Source organism: Lithobates pipiens, unplaced genomic scaffold (genome assembly GCF_037356315.1).
Source record: "Lithobates pipiens isolate NorthernLeopardFrog02 unplaced genomic scaffold, aLitPip1_a1.2 Scaffold_28, whole genome shotgun sequence".
In the NCBI taxonomy this organism is placed as follows: domain Eukaryota; kingdom Metazoa; phylum Chordata; class Amphibia; order Anura; family Ranidae; genus Lithobates; species Lithobates pipiens.
In genome coordinates, this window is record NW_027507789.1 from 106,179,208 (window position 1) to 106,195,596 (window position 16,389).

The window sequence follows — 16,389 nt, forward strand, 5'->3', positions numbered from 1 at the left end:
TCCTGCATCAGAGAAATTGCACCTGATGGCCTGGAGATTGAGAGGGCTAGACTAAGAGCGCAAGGCTGTTCTCATGAAGTCAACCCTGATGCAAGCCAGGAAAGCCACTACCAATACCATCTATTCAAAGGTTTGGGGAAGATTCTGCTTCATGGCACAACAGAAAGGATAGAATTCCCTTTCTCCGCAACCCTCTCAGGTCCTGGAATTCCTCCAGTCGGGGGTCAACAAGGGTCTAAGCTTAAGTACCCTAAAGGTTCAGGTATCAGCTCTGTCAGCTAAAACAGATACTAAGTGGGCATTCCACCCATTGGTAATCCAATTTACAGAGCCTATCTAAACATTAAACCCCCCAGGAGGCCAGTCTTTCCATTATGGGATCTTTCAATAGTTCTCCATGCTTTTGCTTCTCCTCCGTTAGTTTCAAATAGAACAATCTCTTTATGGGACTTGACTTTAAAACTGTCTTTTCTCATTGTGATTACATCAGCTAGGAGAGTGTCGGAGATCCAAGCATTAAGTTAGTTCTCTTTCCTGACAAAGTAGTCCTCAGACCTCCGAACACTTCATACCCAAAGTGGCAACTTCCTTCCATTACAACCATCATCCTTCCATCCTTCACGGACGATCAGGGTAATCCTCATCCACTAGATGTCAAAACAACCATCATGAACTACTTAACTGCTACCACCTCTTTTAGGAAAACTAACTCTCTTTTGATCATTCCCCATGGAACCAGGCGTGGGCAAGCCGCCTCCTCATGCACTATTGCATCCTGGTTAGTCAGAACCATTAAAAAAGCTTACTCCACCCAGCATACGGCGATTTTTGAAGACATCAGGGCTCATTCAACTAGGGCAGTGGCTACCTCTTGGGCAGCGTATTGCAGGGTCTCACCAGAGACAATATGCAGGGCAGCAACGTGGTCCTCCAGGAATACCTTTATTTCCCACTACAAGGTGGATTCTGCTCATTTATCCATGGCCGACTTCAGCAGATCCGTCATTAGAGCCAATTCTTCAGCATTATAAGGAATAAATATTATTTTACTTGCACCCACCCAACTGGCGAGTTATTTCCCAGTGTGTGCTGCCATGAAGGCGTCAGGAAAATGGAAAATTGTATACTCACCTTTCCGTAATTTTCCTTTCCTGACGCATCTTCATGGCAGCACACAGTTGCCCTCCCTGTTTCTTTTGTGATGATATTTACAGAGAATGCAGCAGGGTGTCTCCCCTTCAAATTTATAGTTAATCCAATCCTGTCAGGTTGTGGGGGCGGAGTCACAACCCCAGTGTGTGCTGCCATGAAGATGCGTCAGGAAAGGAAAATTACGGAAAGGTGAGTATACAATTTTCCATTTTTTTGCATACTTAAATTATCTCTAGGGCAATCAGTAAAGTTAAAGAAGTTGTAAAGCAGAAGGTTGTTTTTATCTTAATGCATTTTATCTTAATGCATTCTATGCATTAAGATAGAAAAACCTTTTTTGTGTAGCAGCCACCCCAGCACCCCCTAATTACTTACCCGAGTCCCATCTCTCTCCAGCGATGTCCACAAATGGCCCTCTGGGACACTCCTCCTGATGGCTGAGACACCGCAGTGGCTCCATTGGCTCCTGCCACTGTCAATCAAACTCAGTCAGCCAATCAGGGGACAGAGGGGGCGGGGTCATGTCAGGGGTCCATGTCTGAAGGGACACTCAGAGCTGTGACTCGGCTCCATAGGAAGCTGCTGAATGTGGGGGCACTCGATAGGAGGGAGGGGCCAGGAACCGCAAAGAAGGATATGAGAAGAGGAGGACCCGGGCTTTTTTTTAAACAAGACTTTAAAATCACTTTGGGTTACCTAGCAAGAGAGCAATGTAAAGCAATTTTTTCACCAAAGAAACATAAAGTGATAATCCATAATTATATTTCCAGCTTTCACTAATAGCCTCAGAAAATTGGAAGGTGAAGAAAGATGAATTTCAATAGAAACCTCCCAGGAAATTCACAAAAGAGAACACTGGAGGACTACACTACTAATACATTTTTTCTTTAGTTCTTGTGGTTCACTTATTATAGACCAAGAGGGCTACCCACATGGAATTGTCATAGACACGATGACATACAGTGCCTTGAAAAAGTATTCATATCCAGGGCCGCTATCAGGGGGGTACAGCCCATACAAGTGTAAGGGGCCCAAGCGACCTGAGGGGCCTGGTCCCTCAGGACACTCGGGCTCCAAGTTGGCACCTCCCCTTTGTTCTTTTGCCCTCCCCACACTAATCCCAACTCACTCACTAGCTTCTGACTCACAGTTAGCCGAGGGGCGCAGAAATGAGTGCCCACCCCCCCAGAATTCCATGGTTCCATCCACCTGCTCCTCTTCTTCCCCTCCTTTGATGGCCGCTAAGATGCTCTGTCCTCCTAACCATTTTCTGGCCTCAGTGTGCAGTGACAGGCAGCTCAGGAGGTTTGGCTTTCCTGAAAGGAAACACTGCTCTGTCCCGTCCAGCATGCCTTCTCCCGACCCTCTCTCCCTGCTCATGTGCTAATGTATCTGTTAAGGGGATGTGGGGGAGGGAAGATTAAGTAGTCGACGGCCACATTGAAAAAAGCCGTTGACTGATGGCCCCTAGGGACCTTCCAAGTAAGTGAGCACTGTGACCAGATCCTGTCCTCTCTCTCTCCCTTACCCCCCTGCTTTCTCCCTGACCACCCGGCTCTCTCCCTTATCCCCCTCTCTCTCCCTGACCCCCCTCTCTGTCTCCCTGACCCATCTCTCTCCCTGACCCCTCTCTCTCTCTCTCCCTGATCCCCTTCTCTCTCCCTGACCCCCTCTTTCTCTCTCTCTCCCTGACCCCCTCTCTCCCTGACCCCCCTCTCTCTCTCCCTGACCCCCTCTCTCTCTCCCTGATCCCCCTCTCTCTCTCTCCCTGACCCCCTGACCCCCCTCTCTCTCCCTGACCCCCCTCTCACCCCCTGACCCCCTCTCTCTCTCTGACCCTTCTCTCTCCCTGACCCCCCTCTCTCTCCCCCTGACCCCCTCTCTCTCCCTGACCCCCTCTATCTCCCCCAACCCCCTGCTCTCTCCCCTGACCCCCTCTCTTTCTCCCTGACCCCCCTCTCTTTCTGCTTGACCTCCCTGCTCTCTCCCTGACCTCCCTGCTCTCTCCCTGGCCCTGCTCTCTCCCTGACCCCCTTCTTTCTCCCCCTGACCCCCTGCTCTCTCCCCCTGACCTCCCTGTTCTCTCCCTGACCCCCCTCTCTCCCCCTGACTTCTCGCTCCCTGCCTCCCCCTCTATCTCTCTCTGCCCCTTCTTTCTCTCTCTGCCCTACCCTCTTACTCTCGCCATACCCCCCTCTCTCTCCCTGCACCCCTCTCTCTCTCTCTATCCCTGCCAGCACTTTATTAACTTCCCACTTAAAGCAGTATTAAACCCCAAAGCAAACATTTATTATATAGCAGCTTACCAATTCTTAGATGTGGTGGCCGGCTGGCCGCATTCGTTTTCTTTTTAGGGGTTTATTTTTTTTATTTTCACCTAGGGATCCTGCTAGCAAGTCTGTTGTTTTTTTGAAAGAACAAGCTGTCTTGGAGATAAAACATTTAACACTGGGAGAGGTGCTTACAATAATCAGTTTCCACATATTCACCTTTATCCCAAAAGGAAAAAAAATGTTTGCTGTAACTGATTATAACGTGTGAGTTGGAGTTTGGCTTTATTTGTTTAGTTTACCTAAATCTGCTAGACCATCTAACACTCCCCTCCCCCCTGCCCCTCGGACTGCTGTCCAAAGGTATCTCTGTTGCTCCTTCATCCAGAATGGGGGCGCTCTAATGCAGGTGTGTTACTGACCAGATCACAAGGGAAAAATAAAAAAAGCCTAAAAAAAATAAAATGAATGCAGCCACCACATCTAAGTATTGGTAAGCTGTAAATTCTATCCCTCTCAATTCAACATTTCATTTGAGGATGCTCAATAGGGTTTAGGTCTGGAAACATGCTTGGCCAGCCCATCACCTTTACCCTCAGCTTCTTTAGCAAGGCAGTGGTATCCTTGGAGGTGTGTTTGTGATTGTTATCATGTTGAAATACTGCCCTGTGGGCAGGGCCGGACTGGCCTACCAGCATACCAGGAGATTTCCCGGTAGGCCACCTGCCCTGGGGCCGATTTTAGTTGTGGCTGCATTGCTCCGCTCTCTCCTGTGGATCACAGAGCTGGCTGGCTCTGTGTTCGGCGGCTGCACTGTAACACAGTCCCGCCCCCCCAGACCTGTTTGTGTGATAGTAGATAGAATCAGCATTCTGCCTATCACACGAGCCAGACTAGGGGGCTGTGTTACAGAGAGGCCGCCGAACACAGAGCTGGCCAGGAGGAGATGCTGCCCGTACAGCCTGCCCTGTGTGCCACAGTGTCTGGATAGGAGGATTGAGGGGGGGGGGGGGGGGGCTGCATATAGAGGAAATGAGCTTTCTATGTTCCTCCATGCAGCCGCTGAATGCTTGCAGGAGTGAGATGAAGAGAATTCGGGCATTCAGCGTCTGCATGGAGGAATATAGAAAGCTAATTTCCTCTATATGCAGCCCCCCTGCCGATTCTCCTACCCAACTTATTTTACTGCCCCCCCCCCACCCATTCATATTGTGCTCCCTGCTCCCCCCCCCCCAGTGCTCTCCTCCCCCACCACACTCTCATGCCCCCCCCCCACAGTTCTCTCCACCCCTGTTCTTTCTGCCCCTTCTGCTCTCCAGTTCTCCCCATCTTTCTCTAGCCACCACCCTAGTGCTCTCCACTCCCCCCAGTGCCCCCCCTGTTCTCCCCCCAGTGCTCTCCATTCCCCCAGTGCCCTCCCCCCTGAGCTTCCCCCCCATTGCTCTCCACTCCCCCCTGTTATTCCGCCCCAGTGCTCTCCCCCTTTTCTTCCCCCCCAGTGCTCTCCACTCCCCCCAGTACTCTCCCGCCAGTGCTCCCCCCCCGTTCTCCCCCCCCAGTGCTCTCCACTCCCCCCTGTGCTCTCCCCCCGTTCTTTCCCCCCCAGTGCTCTCCCCCCTGTTCTTTCCCCCCATTGCTCTCCCCCTGTTCTTCCCCCCACCAGTGCTCTCCACTCCCCCCAGTGCTTTCCACTCCTTCCAGTGCTCTCCCCCGTTCTTCCCCCCCCCATGCTCTCCCCCTGTTCTTTCCCCCCAGTGCTCTCCCCCCTGTTCTTCCCCTCCCCAGTGCTCTCCCCCCGTTCTTTCTCCCCCCAGTGCTCTCCACTCCCCCCATTACTCTCCCCCCATTGCTCTCCCTCCTGTTCTTCCCCCCCCCCCCCTGTGCTCTCCACCCCCACCATGCTTTCCCCCCTGTGCTCCCCCCTGTTCTCCCCCTCCAGTGCTCTCCACTCCCCCAGTGCTCCCCCCCCACTTTTCTTCCCCCCCCAGTGTTCTCCCCACCTTTCTTTCCCCCCCAGTGTTCTCCCCCCTGTTCTTTCCCCCCAGTGCTCTCCACTCCCCCAGTGCTCCCCCCTTTCTTTCCCCCCAGTGTTCTCCCCCTGTTCTTTCCCCCCCCCCCAGTGCTCTCCCCCTTGTTCTTTCCCCCAGTGCTCTCCCCCTTTTCTTTCCCCCACCAGTGCTCTCCACTCCCCCCAGTGCTCTCCCCCCCCCCCCTGTTCTTTCCGCCCCAGTGCTCTCCTCCCTGTTCTTTCCCCGCCAGTGCTCTATCCCCTGTTCTTTCCTCCCCAGTGCTCTCCACTTCCCCCAGTGCTCCCCCCAGTGCTCTCCACTCCCCCAGTGCTCTCCCCCCATTCTCCCCCCCCCCCCAGTGCTCTCCCCCGTTCTTTCTCCCCTCAGTGCTCTCCCTCCTGTTCTTTCTCCCCCCCAGTGCTCTCCACTCCTCCCAGTGCTCCCCCTGCCAGTGATCTCCCTCCTGTTCTTTCCTCTCCCTGTGCTCTCCCCTCCCCCAGTGCTCTCCCCCCTGTTCTTTCCCCCCCAGTGCTCTCCACTCCCCCAGTGCTCTCCCCCCTGTGCTCTCCACTCCCCCCAGTGGTCTCCCTCTGTTCTTTCTCCCCCCAGTGCTCTCCAGCTCTCCCCAACACTCTCCAGCCCCCACCCCGGTGCTCTCCAGCCCCCCATTCTCCCCACCCCTGTTCTTTCTGGCCCTGTGGTGCTCTCAAGCTCCATCCATCACTCTCCAGCCCCCCCCCCCAGTGCTCTCTACCCCCGTGCTCTCCACCCCTGTTCTTTTTGTCTCCCCCCCAGCACTCTCCACTCCCCACCCCTGTACTCTCCACTCGCCCCTGCAATTTGCCCCCACCCATGTGCTCTCCAACCCCACCAGTGCTCTCCACCCCCCATAGTGCTCTCCAGTCTTTAGCCCCCCATTCTCCCCACCCCTGTTCTTTCTGGCCCCCTGGTGCTCTCAAGCTCCACCCATCGCTCTCCAGCCCCCCCACTGCTCTCTACCCCCCGTGCTCTCCACCCCTGTTCTTTTTGGCTTCCCCAGCACTCTCCACTCCCCACCCCTGTACTCTCCACTCCCCCCTGCATTTTGCCCCCACCGATGTGCTCTCCAACCCTGCCAGTGCTCTCCAACCCCCATAGTGCTTTCCAGTCCCCTGTGCTTTCCACCCCTGTTCTTTCTGGCCCCCACTGGTGCTCCAAAGCTCCCCCATTACTCTCCACTCCCCCCTGCTCTTTGTACCCCCAGTACTCTCCAGCCCCCGTGCTCTCCACCCCTTTTTTTCTGCCCCCCAGTGCGCTTCATCACCCCACACTCTTAGCCCCCCCCCAGTGCTCTCCCCACCCCTGTTCTTTTTGGCCCCCCCAGTGATCTCCACTCCCCCTGCTCTTTGCCCCACCCATGTGTTCTCCAACCCGACCAGTACTCTCTGCCCCCCTTCTCTCCAGCTCTCAACCAGTGCTCTCCACTTCCCCAGGACCAGAGGACAGGCTGACTGGGGCCGAAAAATGAGGACGGCTGAAGGTGCAGGTGGCCAGGGACCACTCCATCTCACAGCAAACAGATCCTCTGGAAGGAGCACCGTCCCCATCCAAAACGAGAACAGACCCTGCCTGCTGCTGGCTGTCATGGATATCCTGCTGGCATGCAAGGTACCGTACCGAGCATCAACAACACATCTTCCCATAGACAGGGACTGCAGACTGGGACATGGGGCACAGGAGGGGCTGCAATGATGGGCACAGTGAGACTGCATTCACGGCACAGTAAAGCTGCATTTGATGGACACAGTGAGGCTGCACTGATGGGCACAGTGAGGCTGCAATGGTGGGCACAGTGAGGCTGCAATGGTAGGCACGGTGAGGACGCATTTGTGGGCACAGTGAGACTGCATTCATGGGCAGGGTATAGCTGCATTTGGTGGGCACAGTGAGGCTGCATTGGTGAGCACAGTGTGGCTGCATTGGTGTGCACAGTGAGGCTGCATTGATGTGGACAGTGAGGCTGAATTTGATGGGCACTGGTGAGGCTGCATTGAGCTCTTGCATCAAGTCTGCAGTATCTGACAATCATCTGTATCATGTTTGCAGTCTCTGAGGGAGTCTGGAGAGGAGTCAAGAGTGGGAGTGCCGCCGGGATGGGGGTCATGGGAAAAGTCAGACTTGGGTGGACTGTGGACAGGAGACTATAAGATAAAACCACAGTAACCAAGCTGGAGCCGACTGACTGAGCCCTGCACAGTGCACTTGAGAGGAGGTCAGTGACAGCACAGCCAGGCCAGTCGGGGAGGGGGTTCACTGATGTAAGGGGGGAGTGAATACGATAATGTAAGGGGGCACTGATGTAAAGGGTTTCCTCATTATATTAGTAACCCCCCCCTTAACTTAGTGTATTCTTTTTGCAGAAGGTGCCCCCCACGTTCTGAGTTCCTTGGGTCCCCCTTGATGATTGACCACTTACCACTTTTAACTGGAATTTGTGTATATATATATATATATATATATATATATATATATATATAAAAAGCCCTATGTGTTTTCATATCTATATATAAACCTATCTTCATCATGGTTGGTTTTCCCTTTCATGAATAAGAAAATAATGATGTTATGCTGTTGGGCTGGTATAATAATGGTGTGGGGCTGATATGAAATTTTTTCCAGGGCTGGTCTTTATTTCCAGTCCGGCCCTGCCTGTGGGCCAGTTTCAGAAGGGAGGGGATCATGCTCTACTTCAGTATGTCACAGTACATGTTGGCATTCATGGTTCTCTCAAGGAACTGTAGCTCCCCAGTGCCAGCAGCACTCATGCAGCCCCAGACCATAACACTCCCACCACAATGCTTGACTGTAGGCAAGACACACTTGTCTTTGTACTCCTCGCCTGGTTGCTGCCACACACGCTTGACACCATCTGAACCAAATAAGTTTATCTCATCAGACCACAGGACATGGTTCCAGTAATCCATTCCCTAATGACACGTACACATGGTCGGACTTTACTCCAGAAAAAGTCAGACGGAATCTTTTCATCAGATATTTCGATGGATGTATGCCTCATTGGACATTGTTTTTTTCGAAAATTCTGACGGACCTAGAAATAGAACATGTCTTAAATCTTTCTGATAGAATCCATTCCTATTGGGAAAAAGATTTGTCTGTATGCTGTTCTGACAGACCAAAAACGACGCATGGGCAGTTATTGGCTACTGGATATTGAACTTCTTTTTCTAATCCCGTCGTATGTGCTGTACGTCACTGAGTTCTAGACAATCAGACTTTGATGTGATCGTGGGTAGGCAAGACCATTTCAGCGGAACTCCATCGGAACTTTCTGACAGAAAAAACGGTTGTGTGTACATGGCATAAATCTACTTGTCTTCAGCAAACTGTTTGCAGGCTTTCTTGTGCAATATTTTTAGGCTTCCTTCTGAGATGACAGCCATACAGACCAATTTGATGCAGTGTGAGGCGTATGGTCTGAGCACTGACAGGCTGACCTCCCACCCCTTCAACCTCTGCAGCAATGCTGGCAGCACTCATACATCTATTTCCCAAAGATAACCTCTGGATATCACGCTGAGCATGTACACTCAACTTCTTTGATCGACCATGGTGAGTAGGGATGAGCTTCGAGTTCGAGTCGAACTCATGTTCGACTCGAACATTGCCTGTTCGCCTGTTTAGCAAACAGTGAACAATTTGGGCTGTTCGCAGCAAATTCGAAAAGCCGGAACACCCTATACAAGTCTATGGGAGAAATCTAAAGTGCTCATTTTAAAGGGTAATATGCAGGTTACTGTCCTAAAAAAGTGTTTGGGGACCTGGGTCCTGCCCCAGGGGACATGGATCAATGCAAAAAAAAGTTTTAAAAACGGCCGTTTTTTCAGGAGCAGTGATTTTAATAATGATTGAAGTGAAACAATAAAAGTGTAATATTCCTTTAAATTTCGTAGTAATTATCTATAGTATGCCTGTGAAGGGGCGCATGTTTCTGGTGCTTAGAACTGTCCCTGCACAAAGTGTCATTTGTGCAGGAAAAAAAGTCTTTTAAAATCACTTGCGGCTAAATTGTCAGCTCCCCGTAATACAGAGAACACTCAATGAGTGTTCTCTGTATTAGCCGACAATTCATTCATTCATTGATTTAAAAAAAAAAGCGTGGGGGTTCCCCTAAATTCAATTACCAGGTCCTTCAGGTCTGACATGGATATTAAGGGGAACCCGGTGTCAAATTTAAAAAAAAATTGACGTGGGGGTCCCCCTAAATATCCATACCAGACCCTTCAGGTCTGATATGGATATTAAGGGGAACCCCGCATCAAATTTAAAAAAAAATTGACGTGGGGTCCCCCTAAAAATCAAATGGATGATCATATCCAGCGACGGGGGATCTCTCAGTCCAGCGCTGTCCATACATCCGTCTTCTGTCTCCACTGCGGAGACTGCGGAGATCCCAGCGCTGACGTTTCTTATATTAGGAGGGCGGGGCCACCCGTCACCTGACCCCGCCCCTCTGACGCTGGAGAGGGAAGCCAGGGGTTCCCCAGTGACGTGTGGGTGACCCCGCCCCCTCTGATGTAACGCAGGTTTCCGTTACATCAGAGGGGGCGGGGTCACCCATACGTCACTGGGGAACCCCTGGCTCCCTTCACCAGCGTCAGAGGGAGCGGGGTCAGGTGACGGGTGGCCTCGCCCTCCTAATATAAGAAACGTCAGCGCTGGGATCTCCGCAGTCTCCGCAGTGGAGACAGAAGACGGATGTATGGACAGCGCTGGACTGAGAGATCCCCCTCGCTGGATATGATCATCCATCGCTGGACCCCGGAGAATCGTCGCTGGATAGCAAGAGTGGATTAGCACCGCTGGAATCTTTTTTTTTTTTTTTTTTTTTTTTTAATAAAGGATTTTTTTAAAAGTGTGTTTGTCTTATTTAACCATTTTTGCACTTTCTTTGTGAAATGGTAGGGGTACTTTTGTACCCCCTTACCATTTCAAACAGGGGGGGGGCGGGATCTGGGGGTCCCCTTGTTAAAGGGGGCTTCCAGATTCTGATAAGCCCCCCGCCCGCAGACCCTCACAACCACCGGCCAGGGTTGTGAGGATGAGGCCCTTGTCCTCATCAACATGGGGACAAGGTGCTTTGAGGGGTCACAGACCCCCAAAGCATCCTCCCAATGTTGAGGGTATGTGGCCTGGTATGGTTCAGGAGGGAGGGGGGGCCGCTCTCTCGTCCTCCCCTCTTTTCCTGCGGCCTGCCAGGTTGCGTGCTCGGATAAAGGGTCTGGTATGGATTTTTAGGGGTACCCCACGTCAATTTTTTTTTTAATTTGATGCGGGGTTCCCCTTAATATCCATATCAGACCTGAAGGATCTGGTATGGATATTTAGGGGGACCCCCATGTCATTTTTTTTTTAAATTTGACACGGGGTTCCCCTTTATATCCATGTCAGACCCGAAGGGCCTGGTAATTGAATTTAGGTGAACCCCCACGCTTTTTTTTTTTTTTTTTTTATCAATGAATGAATGAATTGTCGGCTAATACAGAGAACACTCATTGAGTGTTCTCTGTATTACGGGGAGCCGACAATTTAGCCGCAAGTGATTTTAAAAGACTTTTTTTCCTGCACAAATGACACTTTGTGCAGGGACAGTTCTAAGCACCAGAAACATGCGCCCCTTCACAGGCATACTATAGATACCCCCCAGCTACGAAATTTAAAGGAATATTACACTTTTATTGTTTCACTTTAATCATTATTAAAATCACTGCTCCTGAAAAAACGTCAGTTTTAAAACTTTTTTTTGCATTGATCCATGTCCCCTGGGGCAGGACCCAGGTCCCCAAACACTTTTTAGGACAGTAACTTGCATATTACCCTTTAAAATGAGCACTTTAGATTGTGAACGTTCGAGTCCCATAGACTTTAATAGGGTTCTAAAGTTCACACGAAGTTTAGGTCTGTTCGCAGGTTCTGGTGCGAACCGAACAGGGGGGTGTTCGGCTCATCCCTAATGGTGAGGCATGTTCTGAGGGGAACCTGTCCTGTTAAACCACTGTATGGTCTTGGCCACCGTGCTGCAGCTCAGTTTCAGAGTCTTGGCAATCTTCTTATAGTGTAGGCCACCTTTATGTAGAGAAAAAAAAAATTTCAGATCCTCAGAGAGTTCTTTGCCATGAGGTGCCATGTTGAATCTCCAGTGACCAGTACGAGAGAGTGAGAGCGAGAGCACACCTGCTCCCCATTCCCACCTGAGACCTTGTAACACTAATGAGTCGGAGGGAAAATGGCTAATTGGGCCCAATTTGGAAATTTTCACTTAGGGGGTGTACTCACTTTTGTTGCCAGCAGTTTAGACATTAATGGCTGTGTGTTGTTATTTTGAGGGGACAGTACATGTACACTGTTATACAAGCTGTACACTCACTACTTTACATTATAGCAAAGTGTCATTCCTTCAGTGTTATCACATGAAAAGATATAATAAAATATTTACAAAAATGTGAGGGGCGTACTCACTTTTGTGAGATACTGTAAATACATACATAAATAAATACATGAATAGTGATGGACAAACTGCTGACGGGACATTTCGCGAACGCGGCCGATAGTTCGCGAACCGTAACGTTCGCGGCGGGCCCCATTGACTTCAATAGGAGGCGAACTTTGCAAACCTACAGGTCAAATTTGCAGCCACAAAATAATTACTAGCTGTGCAAACATAGTCCCACCACATGGCCAATGACATCACACATGTATGAGGTGAATCTGGGAACGACAACTACAAACATTCTTTTTTTATATGTGAAATTGTGACAATTCAGGACTGTGGAGCGCATGAAGGCAATGGAGGAGAGGGAAGGTCAGGGTAGGCTAAGAAGAGGGTGCAGGAGATGATCACCAGCAGCGTGACATACAGCAATGACACCTGCACTGTGATAGAGTGATCTGACACAGCACCGTGATAGAGAGCACTGACATTAGCAGCGTGACATAAAGCACTGACACCAGCACCGTGATATACAGCACTGACACCAGCACCGTGATATACAGCACTGACATCAGCAGCGTGACATACAGCAATGACACCTGCACCATGATAGAGTGATCTGACACCAGCACCGTGTTAGAGAGCACTGACATCAGCAGCGTGACATAAAGCACTGACACCAGCACCGTGATATTCAGCACTGACACCAGCACCGTGATATTCAGCACTGACACCTGCACAGTAAGCAGCCCCAGGAGGAAGTCAGCATAGCACAGGGATGGTGGGAGCCCCTCATAATGAGCATAGCACAGGGTTGGTGGGAGCCCCTCATAATATGCACAGCAGAGGTACAGCCCCAGAAGGAAGTCAGCACAGCACAGGGATGGTGGGAGCCCCTCATAATAAGCAGCCCCAGGAGGATGTCAGCATAGCACAGGGATGGTGGCAGCCCCTCATAATAAGCAGCCCCAGGAGGAAGTCAAGTATGTGCAAGTATTTTATACGTGTATTAAACAACTATATACTGCACACCAAATAGTACACCTATACCAGTCCTTAAGGACCTTTGTGGAACTAGTAGGTTGTGATTAGCAGACTGTACCTCACTCAACCCTATATACTGTAGTACACTATACCTTACCAGTCCTTAGAAGGACCTTTGTGGAACTAGTAGGTTGTGATTAGCAGACTGTACCTCAGTCCCTATACTGATAAAGGACTGCTGCAGTATAGGGCAGCAGTCAGCAGTAGTGCGCCTCAATCCTATATATTGTGGACCTATACCAGTCCTTAAGGAATAGCAGACTGTACCTCACTCAACCCTATGTACTGTAGTACACTATACCTTACCAGTCCTTAGAAGGACCTTTGTGGAACTAGTAGGTTGTGAATGATTAGCAGACTGTACCTCAGTCCCTATACTGATAAAGGACTGCTGCAGTATAGGGCAGCAGTCAGCAGTAGTGCACCTCAACCCTATATATTGTGGACCTATACCAGTCCCTTAAGGAATAGCAGACTGTACCTCACTCAACCCTATGTACTGTAGTACACTATACCTTACCAGTCCTTAGAAGGACCTTTGTGGAACTAGTAGGTTGTGAATGATTAGCAGACTGTACCTCAGTCCCTATACTGATAAAGTACTGCTGCAGTATAGGGCAGCAGTCAGCAGTAGTGCACCTCAACCCTATATATTGTGGACCTATACCAGTCCTTAAGGAATAGCAGACTGTACCTCACTCAACCCTATGTACTGTAGTACCCTATACCTTGCCAGTCCTTATAAGGACCTTTGTGGAACAAGTAGGTTGTGAATGATTAGCAGACTGTACCTCAGTCCCTATACTGATAAAGGACTACTGCAGCAGAAGGGCAGCAGTCAGCAGTAGTGCACCTCAACCCTATGTATTGTGGACCTATACCAGTCCTTAAGGAATAGCAGACTGTACCTCACTCAACCCTATGTACTGTAGTACCCTATACCTTACCAGTCCTTAGAAGGACCTTTGTGGAACTAGTAGGTTGTGATTAGCAGACTGTACCTCAGTCCCTATACTGTTAAAGGACTGCTGCAGTATAGGGCAGCAGTCAGCAGTAGTGCACCTCAATCCTATATATTGTGGACCTATACCAGTCCTTAAGGAATAGCAGACTGTACCTCACTCAACCCTATGTACTGTAGCACACTATACCTTACCAGTCCTTATAAGGACCTTTGTGGAACTAGTAGGTTGTGATTAGCAGACTGTACCTCAGTCCCTATACTGTTAAAGGACTGCTGCAGTATAGGGCAGCAGTCAGCAGTAGTGCACCGCAACCCTATATATTGTGGACCTATACCAGTACTTAAGGAATAGCAGACTGTACCTCACTCAACCCTATGTACTGTAGTACACTATACCTTACCAGTCCCTAGAAGGACCTTTGTGGAACTAGTAGGTTGTGAATGATTAGCAGACTGTACCTCAGTCCCTATACTGATAAAGGACTGCTGCAGTATAGGGCAGCAGTCAGCAGTAGTGCACCTCAACCCTATATATTGTGGACCTATACCAGTCCTTAAGGAATAGCAGACTGTACCTCACTCAACCCTATGTACTGTAGTACACTATACCTTACCAGTCCTTAGAAGGACCTTTGTGGAACTAGTAGGTTGTGAATGATTAGCAGACTGTACCTCAGTCCCTATACTGATAAAGGACTGCTGCGGTATAGGGCAGCAGTCAGAAGTAGTGCACCTCAACCCTATATATTGTGGACCTATACCAGTCCTTAAGGAATAGCAGACTGCACCTCACTCAACCCTATGTACTGTAGTACGCTATACCTTACCAGTCCTTAGAAGGACCTTTGTGGAACTAGTAAGTTGTGAATGATTAGCAGACTGTACCTCAGTCCCTATACTGATAAAGTACTGCTGCAGTATAGGGCAGCAGTCAGCAGTAGTGCACCTCAACCCTATATATTGTGGACCTATACCAGTCCTTAAGGAATAGCAGACTGTACCTCACTCAACCCTATGTACTGTAGTACCCTATACCTTGCCAGTCCTTATAAGGACCTTTGTGGAACAAGTAGGTTGTGAATGATTAGCAGACTGTACCTCAGTCCCTATACTGATAAAGGACTACTGCAGCAGAAGGGCAGCAGTAAGCAGTAGTGCACCTCAACCCTATGTATTGTGGACCTATACCAGTCCTTAAGGAATAGCAGACTGTACCTCACTCAACCCTATGTACTGTAGTACCCTATACCTTACCAGTCCTTAGAAGGACCTTTGTGGAACTATTAGGTTGTGAATGATTAGCAGACTGTACCTCAGTCCCTATACTAATAAAGGACTGCTGCAGTATAGGGCGGCAGCAGTCAGCAGTAGTGCACCTCAACCCTATATATTGTGGACCTATACCAGTACTTAAGGAATAGCAGACTGTACCTCACTCAACCCTATGTACTGTAGTACACTATACCTTACCAGTCCTTAGAAGGACCTTTGTGGAACTAGTAGGTTGTGAATGATTAGCAGACTGTACCTCAGTCCTTATACTGATAAAGGACTGCTGCAGTATAGGGCAGCAGTCAGCAGTAGTGCACCTCAACCCTATATATTGTGGACCTATACCAGTCCTTAAGGAATAGCAGACTGTACCTCACTCAACCCTATGTACTGTAGTACCCTATACCTTGCCAGTCCTTATAAGGACCTTTGTGGAACAAGTAGGTTGTGAATGATTAGCAGACTGTACCTCAGTCCCTATACTGATAAAGGACTACTGCAGCAGAAGGGCAGCAGTCAGCAGTAGTGCACCTCAACCCTATGTATTGTGGACCTATACCAGTCCTTAAGGAATAGCAGACTGTACCTCACTCAACCCTATGTACTGTAGTACCCTATACCTTACCAGTCCTTAGAAGGACCTTTGTGGAACTAGTAGGTTGTGATCAGCAGACTGTACCTCAGTCCCTATACTGTTAAAGGACTGCTGCAGTATAGGGCAGCAGTCAGCAGTAGTGCACCTCAATCCTATATATTGTGGACCTATACCAGTCCTTAAGGAATAGCAGACTGTACCTCACTCAACCCTATGTACTGTAGTACACTATACCTTACCAGTCCTTATAAGGACCTTTGTGGAACTAGTAGGTTGTGATTAGCAGACTGTACCTCAGTCCCTATACTGTTAAAGGACTGCTGCAATATAGGGCAGCAGTCAGCAGTAGTGCACCGCAACCCTATATATTGTGGACCTATACCAGTACTTAAGGAATAGCAGACTGTACCTCACTCAACCCTATGTACTGTAGTACACTATACCTTAGCAGTCCTTAGAAGGACCTTTGTGGAACTAGTAGGTTGTGAATGATTAGCAGACTGTACCTCAGTCCCTATACTGTTAAAGGACTGCTGCAGTATAGGGCAGCAGTCAGCAGTAGTGCACCGCAACCCTATATATTGTGGACCTATACC